The sequence below is a fragment of the Leopardus geoffroyi genome, chromosome C1 (assembly GCF_018350155.1).
Source record: "Leopardus geoffroyi isolate Oge1 chromosome C1, O.geoffroyi_Oge1_pat1.0, whole genome shotgun sequence".
Taxonomy (NCBI): Eukaryota; Metazoa; Chordata; class Mammalia; order Carnivora; family Felidae; genus Leopardus; species Leopardus geoffroyi.
In genome coordinates, this window is record NC_059328.1 from 71,686,728 (window position 1) to 71,702,217 (window position 15,490).

General features: G+C 40.0%; 1 protein-coding gene across 3 annotated transcripts in view; it reads left to right on the forward strand.

Moving 5' to 3' along the window:
- Positions 1 to 15,490, forward strand: part of DNAI3 (dynein axonemal intermediate chain 3) — a 95,475-nt gene that overhangs the window by 359 nt on the left and 79,626 nt on the right. Inside the window, exon 1 of one of the 3 annotated variants that reach the window (XM_045478090.1) lies at positions 11,247 to 11,487. The exons of 1 other annotated variant lie outside the window; for it this stretch is intronic. The gene's annotated coding sequence lies outside the window, so the exon portion shown is untranslated. Of the gene's footprint in view, positions 1 to 11,246; positions 11,531 to 15,490 lie in introns of those variants that run through there. One more of the 3 variants, XM_045478089.1, reaches the window with a different exon arrangement.

Here is a 15,490-nt window from a genome sequence, read left to right on the forward strand (position 1 = left end):
CAGAATTGCTTGTAAGCAATTAATTAGACTCCACTAGGCTGGGTGCTGGGGACAGAAAGAGCCCTGGAAAGCTCTTAGAAGAAATAAAAGGTGGACTCTGGACATACTTGAGGTAGTGATGAAGATTGTGTGGCCAAACATTAGCCAGACTGCTAAACCTCCTAAGCTCAGCTGTGCCTAGGATTACATTTTTTTTTTTTGTAAAATCCAGTTTTAGCAAGAACCTTGCCAAGTCAGTTTAACCAACACCCCCGCCCCCAATATCTGATCATCTTCAGTATGTAATTGTGTTCCTCACCCTCCACCAGCCCCCATGAAGTCTGGTCACCCTGGCCGTTTTCAGCGAGAGTCCTGTTAGGTGGGTTTAGCCAAAACTCCCCTGAGCTTGTTTTCTCTTGGTAATTTTCCATTCACTGACCCCTGTCCTGCTCCTGGGCTATCAATTCCCACTTGCCCATGCTGTATTACCAGTTCAGCCTCATCTCTCTTTCCCCACTGTAAAATCCCATTGCAGGGGTCCCTGTAACTATCAGGATGGTCCTAAATAAAGTCTGCCTTACCATGTTTATAAAGTGTCATCCAATCTTTTTTTCTTTAAAAGTAGATCTTCCACTATAACCTCTTTCTTCACGAATTCTTTTTAAAAATTAAACCTAAGTTGACTTGTCAGAAAGAGATCAGGAACTTTGATTAATTTTAAATACAACCGCATCAGGTTTGTTTTGATTTTTTTTTTTTTTTGCCATGGATAAATTTGTAAAAGTCACTGAATATCCATAACAGATAATTGCCCCAAATTATATCAAGAGCTGTCAGATCTTTTAATACATTTTATAAAACCTTTCTTCAAATCCTAAACCAGTTTGCATCGATAATTTATAAACAGAAATATCTTTTCTTGCAATGGAGTACAAGAATTTTATGCTGCTCATAAACCTGAATCCCAGGTGCTGTGAACAAGATAGATATTCAAAAGTGCCCAATTGGCACACTTGATTCTCAAGTGCAACTTGGAAAATATAATTTGATCTCTAATGTCTTGTATGCCTTCACATGATTTAACACTATCTCCTTACCATAACAGTGAAGTCTTCATAACAGTGGGAGTTTGAAATGCCTGATTGTTCAGGAACAATCTCAACTTTGGAGAGGTTCACAGGCATAAATGATGACCCTCACTTAACCCTAGTTGGAGCTGAGTTAAGTAAACTGAAGAAAGTTGAGTCAGACAAATGGGGGCCCACATTCCCTTTTATACCATTTACTGACTGACTGTGGGGAATTACTGAGTCTCTCCACCTCCCCATTTCCTTCTATGTATAATCTGTCAAATGAAAGGAATGATAAATTTTAATAGTATACATATAAAGCACATAATACTTTGCCTGGCATATTTTATGTGCCTGTAACTATTGATCTGTTTTTATATTTTTGGAAGATCTAAATTAATGAAATGATCAACCACGTTCATGGATTGCAAGACTCAATATTATTAATATAATTCTCACCAAATTCATTTATAGTTTCAACCCAATCCCAATCAAAATTCCAAAAAAGCTGTTTTGTAGAAATTGACAAGCTGATTCTAAAATTAACATGTAAACACAAAGAGCCAAGAATAACCACAGCAATTTTTAAAAAATGTTTATTTATTTATTTTGAGAGAGAGAGAGAGAGCGCACACACAAGCCGGGGGAGGGGCAGAGAGAGAGGGAGAGAGCAAGGATCTTAAGCAGGTCCCACTCTGTCAGTGTGGAGCCCCATACAGGGCTCAGTCTCACGAACTGTGAGATCATGTCATGAGCCAAAATCAAGAGTCAGATGCTTAGCCGACTGAGCCACCCAGGTGCCCCTAACCACAGCAACTTTTAAAAATAAGGACAAAATTGGAGAACTTGCCTCACCTGATTTTAAGATTTATTATAAAGCTATATAAGCAAGACAGTTTGGTATTCATAAAAAGAGACATATAGAGTCTATGGACATATAGAATATACATAGACAATGGAACAGATGAAAGAATCCAGAAATAGATCCACACATATATATGATCAATTTATTTTTCTCCCCTTTTCTCTTTTGCTTTTTTAATGTGAAATTAGTATTTCACTTATTTTGTACTCGGTTATATCTCCCGTTTTTTTTATTGTTGAGGTACAGTTGACACACAATGTTGTATTAGTTTCGCGATACAATTCTACACCATAACACCATAACAATTCTACAATTCTATTCATTACTCAGTGCTCACCGTGGTAAGTGTAGTCACCGTCTGTCAGCAGACAATGTTATTACAATATTGTTGACTATTTTCCCTATGCTGTACTGTTTTTCTCTGTGTACGGTCATTTGATTTTTGACAAAGGGGCCAAAACAACGTAGAGGGGAAAATTAAACCTCAACAATCAACATAATAATATTATTGACTCAAAGGAATGTACTGACATCAAATCAAAAGGAAGACAGGAAATGCTGACGTGTACAGTCAAAGATGAAGGTCAACATTTCTGGAAAGCATGACAAGAGCACGTTAGACGGCAGCAGTTAAGATCTAATCCATCTTGCTTGTTATTGTTGTCATGTTATAAGCGTGTGTTCCTGGCCTTACTGGCGAGTACTTGTTGCAAATAAAATAAACATTAATATGTTTATATACATAGAATACATTGTGCTAATCCTATGGATGGTATTTCAAGAAATACCAAGTTTTGTAAGAAAAATAACTCCCTAAATTGGTAATGTCAACATATTTCTTTTTCTTTCTTTTTTTTTTTTTCATGTATGTGGTTGATCTTGCTAGGAGATCCAAATATTACATTATTCGAATATAGTCCAATCATGTTTGCTGCAATTTGTGTTAGAATATGTACTAAAAGATATAGTTCTTTGTAAAACAGGCAAAATATTTTCACTGCTTAAAAAGTAAATGAGTTTATATAAAGCAACGTATGCCCTAATGCCCAACTGGGTAATGCTTTTGGAAGCGCTTCATAAAACTAAACCAACATTGGGGTGCCTGGGTGCCTCAGTTGGGTTCAGTATCGGACTCTTGATTTCGGCTCAGGTCATGATCCCAGTGTCATGGGATAGAGCCCCACTTTGGCTCCGTGCTGAATGTGGAGCCTGCATAAGATTCTCTGTCTCTCTGCCCCTCTTCTCCTCCCCACCCCTCCCTCTGTAAACACACACACACACACACACATACACATACAAAACAAAAAAACTAAACCAACATCACAGAATGAGAGAAATTTTTCCTTATCTGGAATATTTGTCACAAAACAAAGATCAAATCTGTTGGATAAGACAATATTTTATGTGTTTTAAATTATCATTTGAAGAATAACTTTTTAAGTGTTAATTTTTTATTTTTAAAAATGATTTTTTATTTAGTGGCGCCTGGGTGGCTCATTTCGTTAAGTATCTGACTTCGGCTCAGGTCATGATCTCGCAGTTCGTGATTTTAAGCCCCGTTTCGGGCTCTGTGCTGACAGCTCAGAGCCTGGAGCCTGCCTCGGATTCTGTGTCTCCCTCTTTCTCTGCCCCTCCCCTACTTGCACTCTGTCTTTCTCTCTCTCCCTCTCTCTCTTTCTCTCTCTGTCTCAAAAATAAACATTAAAAAAATTTAAAAACAATGATTTTTATTTAGAATTTATTTTGCATTAATGCTTTCTTTTAATGACTTCTTTAAGGAAATGTCTGTAATAAGTAGTGATCATTGCTGCATGTAACTGAAATACACAATCTTGTCCAATATTATTCATAATAATAATAAACCTTACACCATGCTTTTATTATCTTTTTAAAAAAAAAATGCTTATTTTTGAGAGAGAGAGAGAGAGCAGGGGAGGGGCAGAGAGCAAAGGAGACAGAGAACCCCAAGCAGGATCCACACCATCAGCATAGAGTCTGTCTCAGGGCTCGAACCCACAAACCATGAGATCATGACCTAAACCGAAATCAAGACTCCACTGTTTATTTTTATTTTTATTTTTTTAACGTTTATTTATTTTTCAGACAGAGAGAAACAGAGCATTAATTGGGGAGGGTCAGAGAGAGAGGGAGACACCGAATCTGAAATAGGCTCCAGGCTCTGAGCTGTCAGCACAGGGCCTGAAATGGGGGCTCAAAATCACGAACTGCAAGATCATGACCTGAGCCAAAGTCAGACGCTCAACGGACTGAACCACCCAGGTGCCCCTATTATTATATTTTTTAAAAAAATAATATATAATATATTATATATATATTATAAATATAATAATAATAAAGCTCTGGAACTTTTAGTATAACCCTATCACAGGAAAATGATTCATTGTTCATTATTATGGTTACTCATTATATTTCAAAAACATGTAAATAGAGTGTTAGGAAAAATACAAAATAACATGATTTCAGGAATTTCATTTTTGTGTTGTTCCTGAATCCCACAGGTTAATATCTGCTGGGAATTGGGAAACATTACCACAGTAACTAATGAATACCTACAGTATTCTTTGCATCTGATGGATAAAAGAGAGCTTTTTCACATCTTTATCTTCTTACTGTCTCCAAAATCCTGTTTCAAGGTATCAGAGTCCAGATGAAGTTCTCAGGTAGCATGAGTGTTAAGTCACACATATGTCAACCCCAAATATTTTTCACCTTTCTCTTAATATCTTTATATACTCATTTTTCCCCCTTAATTCCTTCTCTTCTTTTAAAATTAAAATGTTTACTTATCAACACATATATTCAACAATCTTCTATATTCTTTTTTCTAATTTTTTTTAATGTTTATTATTGAGGGGCGCCTGGGTGGGTTGGTCGGTTAAGCGTCTGACTTCGGCTCAGGTCATGATCTCACGGTCTGTGAGTTCGAGCCCCGCGTCGGGCCCTGTGCTGACAGCTCAGAGCCTGGAGCCTGTTTCAGATTCTGTGTCTCCCTCTCTCTCTGCCCCTCCCCTGTTCATGCTCTGTCTCTCTCTGTCTCAAAAATAAATAAACGTTAAAAAAAATTTAATGTTTATTATTGAGAGAGAGACGGAGCATGAGTGGGGGAGGAACAGAGAGAGAGGGAGATACAGAATCTGAAGCAGGCTCCAGACTCTGAGCTGTCAGCACAGAGCCTGACGTGGGGCTTGAACTCGCAGACCACGAGATCATGACCGGAGCTGAAGTCAGACGCTTGACTGACTGAGCCACCCAGGCGCCCCAACAATCTTGTACATTCTAATAAGAATATTAGGTCCTATGGATAGAAACATGAATACAACATAGTTCCTGCTCTTAAAGATCTTACAGTCTAGAAGATTTTTTAATTTTAAGAAAACTGCAAATACAGAAAAGCACAACAAATAATAAAAATACTCACGGCCCCCAAATTCAACAAATTTTACAGGTCATTTGATTTATTTCCAGTCTTTCTATTTTACAAGAAATAAAACATTATAAAGTTAACCATCCCTCCCCAAGTGTAACCTTCTGTCACGAATTGGTATAAATCACCGCCATAGTTATTTTCTCACATACACATACCCGTAATAAATAGAAATCACTCCTGTGTGTTTTTGTTCCCAAAGATGGCATTGCTCTGTATGTAGTCTGCAACGTTTACCTCACCATTTTGGTTCCAAGCTATGTCCATGCAAGTTTGTTTATTTTAGCAGCTTTGTGGTAATTTATTGACTAAATAAAAACAGTATCCATTTCCCACCTAAAGGACATTTAGGTTATTTCTATCTTTGGCCATTACACCGAAATTCTGAAGTAAACATCGATGTACCATTTCCTCATTCACGTATGTAAGAGTTCCTCTAGGGTAAATATCCAGGAGTAGAATTGCTAGATGATAGGCTATGTACATTCTCAGCTTTAATAGATACTTTCAAATTATTCTCCAAAGTAGCTGTTCCAAATAATTTATTGAATATTATATGGTATATCTTCTTAATTATTTATTTATATATTTTTTAAATTTATTTTTCAGAGAAACAGAATGCACGGGCACACATACATGAGTAGGGAGGGACAGAGACAAGGAAAGAACCTTTTTTGTTTTAAAGTTTATTTATTTATTTTAAGAGGGACAGAGACAGCATGAGTGGGGGAGGGGCAGAGAGAGAGAGGGAGAGAGAGAGAATCCCAAGCAGGCTCTGAACTGTCAGTGTGGAGCCCGATGTGGGGCTCGAACCCACGAAGCCATGATTTCATGACCTGAGCTGAAACCAAGACTCAGACGTTCAACCCACAGAGCCACCCAGGCAGAGAGAGAATCCTAAGCAGACTCCCTGCCCAGCACACAGCCTACACAGAACTTGATTTCACTCACAACTGTGAGATCATGACTTGAGTGAAATCAAGAGTTGGACACTCAGTCAATTGAGCTTCCAACTCTTGATTTTGGCTCAGGTCATGATCCCAGGGTCAGGTCGTGGGATTGAGTACCTCTGTCCAGCTCCACGCTGTGCATGGAGATTCTCTCTCTCTCTCTGTCTCTCTCTCTCTTCCTCTGCCCCTCTCCCCTGATCATGTGTTCTCTATCTCAAAAAAATAAAATAAAATAAAATAATTTAAAAAAATGAAAATATCCTCAATCCTATTTTTAAAACAAGAGAGAGAGTTGGACGCTTAACCGACTGAGCTACCCAGGCGCCCCATATGTGGTGTATCTTCTATATGCCAGGCAGAAATTCAGGCATTGGGGATGCTGCAGTAAAAAAGACAAAAAAAATTCTGCCCTTGTAAGTTTACATTTGAGTGGACAAAAACAGTCAATGACCATAATTAGTACATTATAGAGTGTGTCACAAGGTGATAGATGCTGTGGGAAAAAAAATAAATCAGAGAGACAGTGAGGAATGTTGAGAAGATGCCATTTCAGATAGCGTGGAAATAGACCTCATTGAGAAGTTAACATTTTCGCGAAAAACTTGAAAGATACTTACTTTAAGTATTCCAGCAGAGGGAACAGTCAATGTAAAGCAGACGTGTGCCTGGTATGTTCGGGTAACCCCAAGAAGGCCAGTGTGTCTGCAGCAGTGTGAACCACAGAGAGGACTGGTGGGAAATGAGGCCAGTCGCAGGGGCTGGGTTATGCTGGACCACAACTGTAGGCCGTTGTGAGGACTTTGGCTTTCACGTAGCGTGAAATGGGAGCCATTGGAGGGTTTCAAGCAGACGACTGGCATGTTTTGTCATATGTTTTAAAGGTGTATCCCTCTGGCTGCAATGTTAAAAATATATCCAAAAGGATGAGAGATGAAAGCAAAGGAGTCAAGGACAACTCTTGGGTTTTGCCTGCACAGCCATAAAGATGGAATTGCCATCAACTGAGGTGAAGCAGACTGCAGGACGAGCAGCTTGGTGGGGAGAAAATAGGAGTGCGTTTTGAACATGTGCCTGAGATGTCTACTAAGCGCTTCTCAGACTATCAGTTGGAGGCTACTTGGTTTGGTTGGAATCCCAGCAGTTTAGGGTTCAAACAAGGACCCCTTCCTTCCCTCCCACCCTCTCTCCCTTCCAGGCACACTGATGCAGGAAAAAAAAAAAATAATGACTCCTATTCAGGGTCTTCAACCCCTAGTTTCTGAGCTCTTTTTAAAAAATTCTTAAAAAGGGGTGGGAGGGTCATTCACTAAAATAACAATTAGCAAAGAGCCACCTTGTATCTAATTTGTCAGATTACCCTTCGGTAAATCCAATCTGAAACTTATCAAAATGAATTTAAATAATCAGAGAAGTATTTTCAGCTACAAATTCTTGACTCATTACATTTTTACTCAACTAGTAAGACTGAAACTAATTTTTTGCTGTTGTTGTTTATTTTTTTATTTTTGAGACAGAGAGAGACAGAGCATGAATGGGGGAGGGCCAGAGAGAGAGGGAGACACAGAATCTGAAACAGGCTCCAGGCTCTGAGCTGTCAGCACAGAGCCCTATGCGGGGCTCGAACTCACGGACCTCGAGATCATGACCTGAGCCGAAGTCGGACGCTTAACCAACTGAGCCACCCAGGCGCCCCTGAAACTAATTTTTAAATATCTTCACATTTTAGGCAAATTTAATTCAGCATCTCCTGGAGAGCATATCCGTGTTCACTAGTCACCAGAAGAATGCTTCATTTCTGAGCACTCCCATGAAAGAACAGATATTCAGTCAATCATTTGTAATTTAAACTTGTAACATGAAGAAATTACTAAACATTTTCCACTTAATTTCTAACTTTCTGGGTATCATGAGTTATGACTCATTCCTCCGATGGTCATCCCCTTAGGGTATCTCTAAAGAAAACATGACAAAAAGGCTTGATGTCTCATCCAAATCACAAGGTTATGATCTTTACTTCCTTAAATTTGACTGCAAAGGATTATGAATTTTTTTTTAAGAAAAGGAAATTTTTTGGAAGAATGCAAAGACACTTTTGTTAGATCAGCCTGATAGTCTTTTGTTAGATAGCTTTTTCTAGATTTGTTCTCAAGAGTAATCAAATAATTCAACGTATATTTTATGTTGCCATGCTAAACAATAGAGATATAAAGGAATGAGATACTATCCCTACCCTGAAATCCAGTGGCGGGGGGGGGGGGGTAGGAATCCATATAAGCAAGTCATACTTGCTATAATGGAAAAACAGAGAAAAGAGTGACTCATTCTGTTGGGTGCCTGAATGGCTTTACAGAGAAGGTGATATTTGAGTTGGGTCTTGAAAAATAAATAGGCGTTTACCAGGTAATGAAGATGAAGAAAGGCACTACAGATTGAGGTAGAGATAGAAGTAGAGGTGTGGGATGAATGGATGCACAGTTATTAAAGGGCGCGGCATACGGGGGGAGCAGTAGAGAGCCCCCTGCCTCTCATCGTGGGACAAATCCCTGGGCCTGTGCAGCAGTATGCTAGTGGCTATGGAAAACCACAAGACAAGCGTGTCCCAGCTGCCTGGGGCTTCTCTGAGTTTATTCAACTTCATGTCAATTTTAGTTAATAGTAATTTTAGACATTTTCCCCAGTTTTGTTGAAATGTGACTGACATACAGCATTGAATAGAGATTTTAGACATTTTAAAAATGAAAAAAAGGGCACCTAGCTGGCTGAGTCAGAAGAGCATGAGACTCTTGATCTCGGGGTTGTGAATTCAAGTCCCACGTTGGGTGTAGAGATTATTTACATAAATAAAAAAATAAGCATGAAAATAAACATGAATATATTTGTGAAGAATACAAAAAGTTCATGCATTCTTTATATGAAACAAATACATCCCGATTTCAGAAGTCTGTTTCAAGCTGTAACTCTTATCATCAGCCTATCATCATCAAACCCTGTGGTTTCAGGCCCCTTGGCTCTTAGGAGTTTCACTTGAGAAGCACTGGACTAAAACATGGGTCGAACAGAAGAGAGAGACACGAAATGAGGTTAGAAAAATAACTCATTATCTCCTAGATATCTTTAAAGCATCTTTCAGGACTATATTTGTAGTGGGTTTCATATGCCAAATTGAGAATATTTAGGCAAGGTGATGTCAAGATTGAATCTCTGTTGTAGAACACCGTGGCAACTTGGCAAATCAATTTGAGAGGAGGAAACAGAACAAATCAAGAGACTATTACTACCATCTAGGTGAGAAATGGGGCCTTCCTGAGATATGGCAGAGGCAGTGAGGATGGCTAAGAAGAGACTATTTGAGAGATAATTTAGGAAAGGAAAATGACAGGACTTAGTGACATGTTTACTGTTGAGTACTAGGAGTCAGGAGTGATTCTCAGATTTCTAGCTTCGCAAACCCATGAGCAATGGATACTATTACCTAAGGTAGAAAATAGAGGGGAAAAAGTTTCCAAAAGTACCTCAAAGATATCTGAAAGACAATGAGTTGACTTTTGCCTCTGCTAAATTGTGATGCCTGTGGCACAGAAATTATTCATTTAATATCTTCATCTAGCAACTATTAAACACCATGAACTAAACTAGATATGTATTTTAAAATGTCCAGTAGGTAGTGGAAAATCAGGTCTGAAAGAAATTTAAAAGATGTATAAGCCTGAAAATACAGAAATGAAAGTCACTGATGTGCTTTGCAGGATGGCAAAAGCTAAGGGGACCAGATATGCCAACAGGAGAGTACAGAGTAAGAAAAGAAGACTCACCTTGAGCCCAAGGAAAAGTAATCTTTCAGTGTCAGGGTGTAGAAGAGCCTGGGGAAAGGTTGTCACAATGTCAACATGATAAGTCCTCCTCCTAGTTTTTAAAAATGATTTCCTTAGTAAAATTTATTAGCATTTCACAAAACAAATTCTGCAGAAATTTGGAAGAATTTATATGATCTTTCTACACACCGTGTGAAGTCATGGGATCATTTTCTCAAATGTCATGAATCTGTACACCTCTTCTCAATTAAATACTTTCATTTAAATTGGGTGTAAAAAATTAATTTGGGGGCACCTGGGAGGCTCAGTCAGTTAAGCCTCCGACTCTTGATTTGGGCTCAGGTCATGATCTCATGGTTCATGGGATTGAGCCCCACGTGGGGGTGTGTGCTGACAGTGTGGAGCCTGCTTGGGATTCCCTGTCTCCTCTCTTTCTGCCCCTCCCACACTCACATATGGATGTGCACTTTCTCTCAAGATAAATAAATAAACATTTTTTTTAAAGAGTATTTTTTAAAGAAATCAATTTGGACTAATTACTGCAGTCAATTGTATTACTTTATTAAATTCTGCCAGCTTACAAATTAGGCAGTTTTAATTATTTTTTAACGGAAAGAGGGAAACAACGTTCAGGGAGAGGAACTTCACTGTGTGAATCCCGTAGGACCCATAACCACAGATAAAATGAACCTTAGAGTTACTAAGGGATCTAATCTTCTCCCCCTGAGACTTCCAGTATGAGTCAAACTATACAAAAACTATTTGGCAAGAGGAAAATGTAACACATCAGAATTCTGGGACACTCACGACACCCGATCCAGCCAGATTTTATCTTTCACATCGGAATCTAGGGCAGATTCCTGGGACTGCTACCCCGCCCCAACCGCCGATGGGGGAAGCCGAGCTGTCCTAAGGGGGTTGGAGCCCTCAATCTTCCTCCCAGCCTTCACTCCCTGCTGCTAGAGATCACATCCTAGACGGATTCATCTTTGGGTACTGTTGCACCTGGTGAGGGCAAGGCTGTCCGTCCTGGGGTCAAGCCAAGCCACCACCCTCTATACAGGAAGCCACATCGCACTGCTCCTTCCCGGCCGGTGGAAAACTGAGCTGGCCCTAGTTCAAGATGCGTGACGTCCACATTACGGCAACCAATCACAAGTCTGCTCTTAAGGAGCGGGCCAGGGAGCGGACACTGTATTGGTGGTGGTGTCTTGTCAATCTCAGCAGAGGCACCGCCTCTTTCTCTTAGCAACGGATGTGTCATAGCAACAGCTTGCCGGGAGCTGCTGTTTGTGCTTTTGGGACTTGCTTTTCTGAGTGGAGAGTCAAACTTCCATCTCCAGCTCCCAAAGGAGCTTTCTCCAGGGTACTGCAAAGAGGCTTTTCCCCCTTCAGTTTAGCAGTATCAGGTAAGGGACTCTGATGGGAAATCAGGCTTTCCTATCAAATGGGAAAGGAGGCGTGGAAAACAAGTCTTTTACTCACTCTTCCCTGGGCTTTAGAACACTCGCTGGGCCAGTGATGTGCTTGATGCAGTAAAGACTGCAAAAAACTACAAAACGTTCCCTGATTTCAGAGAACTTCCAGCCTAACCAGGAGACAAAAATGGCAGTGAGAGAGCAGTTAACGACACTCTAAGAACTGTGGGGGCGGGTACTAGGGCTGTTCACAGGTAGTATATCACATTGTCTAGCACATTGCAGCGCAATGCTAGGAGCTCAATAAATGATGGCTGGATGGATAGATAGATAGATAGATAGATAGATAGATAGATAAAAAGGAAAACAGCATGATTCTGGCACAGAGATGAAAATAGAAAAGATTAGCGTGGGCTGATGTAGTTAGAGAAGTGACTTCAGGACTATTACAAATAGGCTAGAGTAGATGAAGAGTAAAGAAGATGAATGGGAGAACATTAACCCTTTGAAAGTAAGGGCCTTGTCAGATTCCTCTTATGACCTCCCATGCCTAATTGCTGCTCAATAATTTCTCCCTTCTTCTCCATGGTGTATGTTGCTTGCTGAATGAATTCACAGCAATCTTTCAGGAAGCTCTGAGTTTGAGGCCTTCTGCATCTGTGGAGGCCTGGCATAATTACATAGAATGTGATTAGAAAGTGTCAGGGAGAGGTGCCTGGGTGGCTTAGTCAGTCAACTGACTCTTGATTTCATCTCAGATCATGATCTCAAGGTTGGTGGGTTCAAGCCCAGCTTCCAGCTCCTCGCTGACAGTGCGGAGCCTGTGTGGGAGTCTTTTTCCCTCCCTCTCTCTGCCCCTCCCTGACTTGTACTCTCTGTATCTCTCAAAATAAACAAACTAAAAAAAAAAGTGTCAGGGAAAACGAGATTCTCTCAGCCTGAGTGAGAAAGCTGGGGAGGCTTCAGAGAGAAGGTCACACTGGAGTTGAGACTTGAAGAATGAGTAGGATTTAAGCAGAGAAATGTATGCATGGTGGGGAGCAGGAGGGGTGAAGAGGGAAGGGGGTCCCCAGAGAGGAAGATGGGAAGGTATGGGGGCTATTTGGAGGACGTGAGTAATCCTGTGAGTAGAAACTGGAAGGAGGATGTGGTGAGGCAGGCTGTGAAGGGGGTTGCAGGTGATGTGTACAAGTTTGGATTTGATCCTGCTTTGCAAAGTCTTATCTGCAGACCACTAGTGCAAGACTACTTTATAGTCATGTTTAAAAGTCAGAGTCCTAGGCTCACCCCAACCTGCAGAATCACTGTAGGTCCAGAAAATTTGCTTTTTTAATGAGCTCCATTTCTACACTCCTGGAGGAGAATGCCACTGTGGACAGTTGGGACCCACATTGTATTCCGCAGTACATGGGGAAGTGACTGGTTATGATCTGTGTTTTAGAAAGAGAGCTCTGAAGGCCTGCCCTGAGAATAACTGTTCTGGCTGAAACAGAGACATTGAAGCAAGTGAAATGTTCCTAATCTGTGGGAGGAGGGGAATCCATGGATTAAGAATAAATTACCTATTTACTAACCACTTATTGAAAAGTATGCGGTTGGTAACAAATCACAGCAGTATTGGCACGACATGTGACTTTGTCACCAAAAGAAATTACGGCTCTTTTCATATTGTATTATGGATGTTACAGATGTATTACTTATGCTCATCCCTTCTTCAAAGTCAAGGTAGTAATTAGAACCACTGCTAGATCTTATTATTTAATGTGTTAATGAAGAAGCACATGAGTTATTATATCATAATTTTTAAAATAGTTTGATAACTGTCTCCCTTGTAATCTCATGTTTTTGTCTGAAGCATAGGCGTCCCCAAGCTGCCAAAGGGGTTGATGGCACAAATTAGTTAGGAATTACTGGTATGAGAGGACACGTGGAAGGCCTGAACCAGAGGAGGCCATGGCAAGGAAGGCATAGAATTCAGGAGAAATTTCAAAGGCAGAAGTGATGGGAGAGCGTCTACTTAAATAAGTAAATATCCAGTCTTGGAAAGAGGTAGAAGTAAGCTGGAAGGACAGAACAAGAGTAGTAGACCAATGGGAAACACTGTAGGAACAGTTACGTCTGGAGGGTGGAAGCTGTGAACTTGTCAGAAGATGGTGATGAGCCTAGGAGAACCTTAAAGCTAAGTCAGGGTCTTGGTGGAGACTGACCAAGAAGCAGCAGTTCTTGGAGACATTTACCAGCCTCCCAAGATGTTAGTCTTGGATCTCATTCTAAATCCCTTTAAAAAGGGGGGCAGGGGGAGGCATATGATGAGCTTACAAATAGTTTGGGAAGAGAAAAGAGGACGATGACCACCCAGATAAGGTCAGCTAATTGCTAATTGAAGTACACCTGGGGAAGTAATACTTTCTAAGGTGTGAGAAGGTGCCAGTGCTACAGGTCTTCTCAGAATTAAAGATCTCACAGCTGGGAGCAAGCCACACATACATACAGGTGACAAAAGAGAACGTGTAAACAGGTGTATGTGTCTCAGCAGAACAGAAAGAAGAAAGGAAGCTTAATAACTGTTCAAATCGCTGCGTTATATCATTTGTAATTTGCCACTTATCTCTTCATCTGCGGTAGTTATCTTCCTGAATAGAAGCATCATAAAAAGATACAGTCATGAACAAGTCTTGAAAGGTAGTTGGAACCATGTCCTAGACCGCTCCGAAAGCAAGGCTCCTCCGAGTCAGTAAAGCACCATCACAGGTTTTCAGCTATTACCCAGGGGACTTACCCAGTACTTGCTTGCCACTCCCTAATGCCTTTGCTGTTAACCTGGAAGGTAGGAAATGTGTCCTTGGGGCACTTGGCTGGCTGCCTCAGTCTCTAGAGCATGCGACTCTTGATCTTGGGGTTGTGAGTTCGAGCCCCATGTTGGGTGTGGAGATTACTTAAAAGTGAAATCTTAAAAAAAAAAAAAAAAAGAAGGAAAAGAAGCAAAATGATATTCTGGAATGGGTGGATTAATTTACAAAGCATATAAGCAGTTTTAATATCAAAAATATTTAAATGGAACGATTAAATATTTATAAGTATTATAGTTTACAAGTTCTGTTTTGAAATTCTGTCAGCTATAGTGGCTTTGAAACCAAATGTGATACAGGCTACTGGAGTAGGTGAATCTTTTATTTTAGGAATAGATGAAGGATCTCTTCTGCATCTCTCAACAAGAATTAAATGTGGTGAGCATTTCAGAGTCACCTTAACAAAGTAATATCTGTATTGAAAAATTCTTATGACCTTTTAGTAGTCAATTTAATGTGAAAACCTGGAAAATATAATATAGCATATTCACTCCATGAAATATGCAATTTTATGAAAAAGTTCTTAGTAAGACCTGCTGTAATTTTAAAGTAACATCTTTTTGGGGGGGGCGCCTGCGTGGCTCAGTTGGTTAAACGCTGGCTTCAGCTCAGGTCATGATCTCATGGTTTATGAGTTCAAGCCCTATGTTGGGCTCTGTGCTGACAGCTCAGAGCCTGGAGCCTGCTTCAGATTCTGTGTTTCCCTCTCTCTCTGCCTCTCCCCCACTCCTGCTGTCTCTCTCACTCTCAAAAATAAATAAACATTAAAAAAATAAAGTAACATCTTTTTTTAATTTGCCAGATATTCTTTTAATGAGAACTAGAAAAGACCACATTTTTTGCAAACTGCCTTTTTTTAAACAAATGATTTGCTTTTGATTACAAATACTGTGTAAGATAATGCCTTCTTTTGCAAAACCAATAAATACAGGAAAAAATTTTAAGCATGTGATTTGCCCAAGATATTTGGAAGGGAAAAAAAGCCTGATTTTTTTTTCTGGTATGAAAAAAAAATCAGTATACCCTAACCTTTCAAGGAATAAGTTCAAAGATATGACTCGACTGGAGACAAAGAAAGAGAGAAAGAAGAGACAGAGACCAT